Here is a 7,794-nt window from a genome sequence, read left to right on the forward strand (position 1 = left end):
TAAGACTTGAGAGAAAACACCTGAGCCGTATCTAGGATCCAAATCAAGCTGTATACGTCAAGTCATTACTGAGTCATCAAGTCATTTCTAAGTCATTGCTAAAAAAAAACTAAAACATGATAATATAAAATCCTCAGTCATTGCTGCTGGCCGACATTCAAGCATATCACACTGCATCTGTCTCTCTGCTTCTTTCTCGCTCTTTTCCTGAGATCCAGCAGAAAGTCTGCAGCCCATGTGAGGCTTACTGTCACCCACACTGCTCTGTCTCTCTATCTCGGTCTCTCACTCTCTCTCTCACACACTCACACCAGTACATAGCTGACTATAATAGGGATCTTTGTCAGACAAGTCCGAACTTCCTTGCGTCGGAGACGTGTCATGAACTGAGACTTCTGGTGGAGAATCTGAGCAGATAGTCTCTGTGTTTTTATGTCCTCCATATAGGCTCTCCCTTTCTTTCCCCTCTCTCACATCGTGGTATGCCCTGTCCCTGAGAGCGGGAATAATGAGTGTCATTACAAAGAGCAGACAGGCAAGATGTCCACAAGGATTTTACCAACCAGCCCTTACTCAGTCAATTATTCAACCCTGCTCTACTGAGAGCGGCAGAGAGAGCACTGTGCTACTTACACCGCATCTAAGTAGGCCAAAGAGACGGGGGGGAAAGTACAACTGCTCACGCACGAAAGGCCAAAACACTTCTGACAGAATTATGGCTTACAGAAACTTTTCTCGAGCTGTCTTCATGCCACTGTGGGACAAAGATGGAACGACAGTGCCGGACAGAAAGATTCCTACATGCACGTGTCGCCCTGGTTGGGAATCACTGCCATAGACTACCAACATTCATAGATGAACAATCCTCTCACAAAAAAAGCTGCTAGTGCCACCCAGATTAGACCAAGAGTCTTAAACCTTTTTCAGTGCGACGGAGCAGTTGCATTTTCAGCATGCACTATAAAACTGAACTCTGCAGTTGTCATATGAATCTAATTCTACCTGATCTGACTCTTAAAGGGGTCATGTAAGGATTAAAATCAACAAAACTTTTGCTTTCCTGTTTCAACCCCATCCAATGACCATTTGGAATTCCTAAAGGCAAAGAAGTGCTGATAGTGATCAAGGCCCGTAGGCCATCGGGGGTCTACTAAATGTCACTCCTATAGTACGGTGGGAGAAAGTTGTAATCATCTGATTGGTCAGTTTGAATGTCTCACATACTGTATGGGTTTCAGTCACATGATCAAGGAATGGATAAAAAAAGACTGTAACTGTTGCTTCTCTGGCTCTTCTTTTTCTGAGCTCTCGTTTCTTAAACTCAAAACTTCCTTGTTAGTCCAAAAACAGCTTTTATCGAAACCAAACTCCCAAAACAACTCGTTTCGGATTTTGTCTCAGTATGACATATAGTGCAGAAGAAAACCAACACCTACTTCTACATCATTGTCTCTTTAGCCCCACCCACCGATTCACGCATGTCATGTACTATAGTAATAAATACAATGCAAACACAGGATCAACACTAACACTACAGCAACAAAACGATAGAGATGTCTTTGAGAATTACAAGAGTTTTACAGTGATATTTGGTGGAGAAACACAGGCCTTCCTTATGATCCTAACATTAAGAAAGCGTAGATGAACAGCATCATTTTACTGCAGATTCGTTTTTAAACAAGACAGACTGACAATAAAATATGATGCAGTGCCAACTTATATTGGATCCAACAGTAATGTCGCAAGTGTGAGTAACAATGTTTTTACCATGTGTCACTACTCCTTTGTTTGTTACAGATCATTTGATATGTACTTAACTTAACTTTAACCTTTATTGAGAATGATTCAAAAAAAGAAAATAAGAACAACAAACAATGGTACATTCAGTCATAAGTTAACGGTATACATTAAAGATCCCCTGACTTAAACAGCATCCCATGTCCTTCTAAAACACGACATTATGCTGGTCTCTTCAGAAGGGAATGTCTGTTCGGCATTAAAAATTCAACTCTACACTCCACTACGCTACAGTCTAACTGAAACCTGACAGAACTGGATAGCTGATAAGTACACAACACTCCTGAAGCCTTAACTCGATACAGACACACTTCCACCGATCTGTTGTCCCTTATCACAGCCGGCCTACAAGACAATTTCCTTTGTGTGCATCCTGAGTGTCAGTGATGCACCCTGGAATAGAAGTCTAAATAAAATGAGAGACAGTAAATTCATTTATATGAGACAGGCTTTGTAGCATTTGTGAAATTATCTTCTAGGCGATTTCACTACCTTCTGATGAGTCTGTCTCATTACGCGCCAACTCCGTGACATTATGAAAACACTCGGCGTCATGATGAAGCCACCTGTCAGAAGCTAATGAGTTTTTTTTTTCTGAACAGAGACAATTCAGCGTGAAAAAAGAGAAGAAAGTAAGAAAGAAGGACTGTAAGCAGGGGTTTCTTTCCAACTTGTCCAACTTGAATGGACTGACCGAATGCATACATGTGAATGTGTTTCTCACATGCAACTTTTTTAAAATTAAAATACAAATCAATTTTTTTCTGGAAGTTGCATTCAATAGCCTCAAAAATCTGAGGACACTCTGAAGGGGCATGGTGCTTCTGTTTACATGTAACAGAGAGAAAGAACATGAAAAAGAGCAGAGCTGAGAATAAATGGGGTTCTGTAGAAACTGCAACACCAACCCAAGCAATCTTTGTGAGATATTAAGCTACTGTTATTAAAAGTTGAGGAGTCCCGGTAAGAACCTCACAATGAGACTCAACATGACATAAAGGATTGGGGCTCGACTGCACTGTGGTCGTGGATTAACACTGGGAGGGAATAGAGAGGGAGAGAGAAAGGGCCTGAATAGAGAGTCAGAAAGAAAAAGCAGGGATAGCGAGATAGTGAAGGATAGAAAAAGGGAAAACGAAAGAGGATAAATCCCGGAACTGATGCATCTAGCTGTGGGTTCTGTGAGGACGTCAGATAAGTCCAGTTGTGGGGTTTCACACTAATTCCTAATAGTGTGAACAGCAGGCCACTGAAGCAAGGACAATCCAATGAGATAAATGCTGAATATAGAGTATGCACCAAATCCCATTTGCGCTATTCAAACTAGCAGCCTTATCGAGGAACCGTGACATCCATTCCCCTAACCATTGCTTCCTGTAATTCCCAACTTTGGAGTGGCTGAGATTTATATGTAGTTATATGTATGTAGATATGCTGAGGGAATTAGATGTGGTCCTATTATAGAATATAAATATAATACACACAGGGTTCAAAATTAACATGGCAAGAGCCAAATGCAAGTAAAATCTGTTTTGGTGCGTAAATAAAAGAGTTACTCACTAGTTCGCTGGTAACTTTATTAGGAATTTCAACATAATACATGTTTTAAATCGATTTGAATGATAGTCTCACCCTCACCCTGAATAAAATCAAAAATATTATTTGTGGCATTCTAATGTGTGATACTTGCGAGGAGTAGCCTGCACGGTTTGTACAGAAAACTAATATAATTCAATTATAAAAATTGTTTAATGATCTGTAATGAATATTTGTGTTTGGTATTATCTTAATTCTCCCACCACTGGCTGGTGTTGTAAAGCTACAGTAACTTTGGACCTTGAACACACACTAATATGTGAGAAAGCTCTGCGTAAACATACCAATAACATACAATTGTTTTCTCACCCTGGGGTTAAGAGAAAGGTTTACCTGACAGAGGACAAGAGGTCATTGCTCTGGTTGTATGTAATGAAAGGTCAAAGGTGGAACATAAAATTTCAGAGATGTTTGCCTGCAGGAACGAAATGGGTCATGACTTTTGCTGCTTCTCTAAACACCCCTTCATCCCGCGCAAAACAAAGATTGCTCTCCTGGAAAAATCAAGTCATACCAGTTAAACCGTCTTCCGTGTTGTTGAGGATCATGTATATGTTACACTAATTTGTATATTAATATATTCAGGATTCCGACACTTTTTGACCAATTAATTTGAATGATTTTCCGCCCCCATGACCTTTAGTCGCATGGAATCCCCTAAAGGGACATGGTGATGGGAAAAATATATTTCAGAACCTTTGTTTTCCCCCAAGAAAGGGGGAAATGACATCATTCGATGACATCATTCTGCACTTAAGTTTCTCATCAGCTTTGCTGTCCGAACAAATTCTCTCATTAATCTGAAGAATCCCATTCCATACATTACCAAAAAAAAAAAAAAAAAAAAAAATGTTTGTGTGGTATAGTGCAATATGATAGTAAATGAATCAGAAAGTGTAAAAATGCTTTTCATTGGAGCGATTGTCTGGATTTGTGTCAAAAAAAGAAAATGAAAGCTTCATGCTCATCATATAATATATTTGTGAACTTTTTTATCTGCTTCATCCAAAACAACAGAGTGATTGATTTTTATTAACGTCGTCTCATTACTTTTTTAATGAGTATTAAAGAGGTTTAAATCATTTCCAAGGCATTCCAAGGCATTTTTATGATTTTGTTTTTATTAATTTCTATAACTTTTCAAGGCCTAGAAAACTCAATGTTTGAAAATATCCTGATATTTCCAGGATTTTCATGTCCGTGGGAACCCTGAATTTCACAGCTGTGAATTAGTAATAGGCTGGGTATTGAAAGAAGATCAATTTCTGAGAGAAAAATGTGCAAATGATGACTCTTGAGCTGTGATTTGTTGTGTAAGCTCAATTTGACCCTGTAACAGGAACGCTTCACCTTAAAATAACAGCGCATAAGGGATATGATGTTTAACTAGTACAAGCTGTGGTTTTGAACATGTTTAAGCATTATGATATTCCAGTCGAACCATGATGACCAAGATGTCTGTCAGGTCAAACTTGGCCCCGACTATCTTGACTTCTTATCGAATAGAAGACAATAGAGCATCCCATAACACCCTTAAGATGCTGGTTTTAGCTGGATTTTTTCAGGAGACAGAGAACCTTTTCTTATTTCTAGCATAAAAATATCTGGATTGTCTGTCTAAATGAAGTATTCATAGAAATTTCCATATAATGGTAAACATAAAACTATATGACGACTGGATTCACCAATATTCTTCTTGCCAAACCGGTCTAAGGATCCTCTTATCTGTTCTTCTCCAGAGTGAATGGTGAAAAATGAGGAAAAGTGCAGTGCATAATTACCCAGCATCCTTCAGATCAATCAACCCGACCAGAATAAAGAAAAACACACTCACTGCACTGAATAACACTTACCTCATCTGGAAAGAACAGTTAATAAACCAATAGAGCAGAGAGAAAGAGAGAGAGAATATTGGAAACACAAGGTCTCTTAACAAAAGAAATCCCTCAGAACATCAGCAGAGAGAGGGGGGGGGGGGTGAAGGCTGAAGCCATGTTTATTGATCAGATAAAAGCAGAGACACGAAGAGGAGAATGACTACAGTAGATCATCTCCAATGTGGTTTTGACTGACCTACACAACAGTGAATAGTGAATAAATCCACAAATGAACCAGCCAAACAAAAGCACTTTAAAGGGACACTCCACCCATTTGCATTAAGCTTTGCATTGTTAGAAACCCAGTCATACTATTGAATGGTCGTGCAACACTCTCTCATTTTCCCCTGAGACGGGAGAAATCCGTTATTTACCTTTTACACTTCCTCCTACAATGACGCAAAAATCGTCATTTTGCGTCATTGTAGGAGGAAGTGTAAGAGGGGGGGATTTCTGTTGAGACTACAAGCACTAGTTCCTCATCTTTCCCAGGGGGCGGGACCCGCTCACGCTACAGACCTATTACAGATCAGTGGGTGGGACTTTAGTCTCTGAAACTGAAAGCAATATCCTCCATCTTGTTTGAAGCTAAGCTAACAGGCACTGTGGAGACAGATGTAAAGTAATGACAATAGCGGAGGAGAGTGCTCAATATGATATAGAAGAAGAGGATTTCGGAAGTCTGATGCTTGAATCAGGTGTTTGTGGCTACCTTTACAAGCCGCATTATAGCGAAGAGCAGCCGAGGCAGAAGACCTGCCTGCCGCGGACGAGGAGCCCGGACTGGCTCGAGTTAGGGCGGACTGGTGGCGCCGGTGATCTCACTATGCAACTCATAGACTGTAAGATGCAACTACGAACACAGAGATAGAGTCCGTCTGCGGCAAAGAATTTCAACGATGACAATTTCTCCTGGACGAAATCTCTGAATCAGACGAGGACACGGATGTTTGTGTTGAGAACTATCCTAGTTTCGCACCGCATATGTTCTGACTGAACATCCAGGTACCATGCAATAATTCACCTTTTCGAAAGAAATACAAACGAGGAGTAATGCACTAATGAGTTCGCCAACTAACTAGACATTTTGTGTGAATGTGAAATTAATTTCAAGCTCTGGTGGTAGCTAGCCTTGTAGACGGAAGAGTGATTTCTCTTATAGGCAGATATGCGCTTTCTGGATTAGTGGGAGTGGCTTGCGGAGCTGTGCAATGTGGTGCATTGTGGGAGTTGTTGTCTTTCATACAAATGCATCCTGAAGTTATTTTTTGTCTTTCCTCGGTCACGAAGGCGCCAAATTCAAAATTTATTTTACATTTCGACTACATATATGACCCACTTTAAATAAAAAACAATGTTCAAATGGGTGGAATGCCCCTTTAATAGCAGCAACAGCTTCAAAATGAATGACTTTTTGGGACTTTAGCTTATTCACCGTATTTCCCAGAGTTAGATAAGTCCATTCATACCCTTTTCATCTCCGTGCGTGCCGTAACTCTGTCTGACGCACCCACCGCTAGCCTAGCTTAGCACAAAGACTGGAGGTAAATGGCTCCAGCTAGCATACTGCTCCCAATAAGTGACAAAATAACGCCAACATTTTCCTATTTACATCCAATCACTCCGCCCAAGTAACAGTGCTTCTTCGCCTTCTGAGAATATAGTTCCCAGGATGTATACGGTTAGAAGATGGCTGTGTCTCATGTGACCTTGTTATTTGTACACGCTGTGACTATACAAATCACAACATGTAAATAGGAAATGTTGGCGTTATTTTGTCCCTTATTGGGAGCAGTATGCTAGCTGGAGCCGTTTACCTCCAGTCTTTGTGCTAAGCTAGGCTAGCGGTGGGTGCGTCAGACAGAGTTACGGCACGCACGGAGATGAGAAGGGTATGTATGGACTTATCTAACTCTGAGGGGTACGGTGAATAAGGTCCCAAAAAGTCGGCGTGTTCCTTTAACCTAGCCTCTGAGAGAGCACACGAGAGTGTCCTGAGGTCCACGATTGTAATCTTGCCCTCTTTTCGAGATTTTAAATATCAGCCATGTTGGACTGATCAAGTGTGGAGGTGATGCTTTTATCTGCACCAGTACAACGGTACATTAATGTATGAAAGCCTGCTTCCATCTCAGAGTAAAAAAGTTATTTTGAGGTGAAGTATAAAATAAGAAGAAATCAAGTAAAACATTGTGAGATAAAATTACAACTGAGAAATATAAAGTTAATTACAAGAAATAAAGTTGCATTTGCAAATATAGTGACATAGTGAAACAAAATCATAATTGCGTGAAAGTCACATTTTCAGATATCAAATCGCGCTATGGTATATAAAGTTGCAATTGTGTGAAATATGAGAAATACCGAAATATAGCTATATGGCCATATAAAGTTCCAAAATCACAATTGTAAAATACAAAGTCACATTTTGAGATATTAAGTCAGATTATGATATATAGTATAGTAGCAATTGTGTGAAATAATGTCACAATTATGGTAAACAGTTGTACAGTAACTGTGAGAT

Source organism: Squalius cephalus (assembly GCF_949319135.1).
Source record: "Squalius cephalus genome assembly, chromosome: 12".
NCBI lineage: Eukaryota > Metazoa > Chordata > Actinopteri > Cypriniformes > Leuciscidae > Squalius > Squalius cephalus.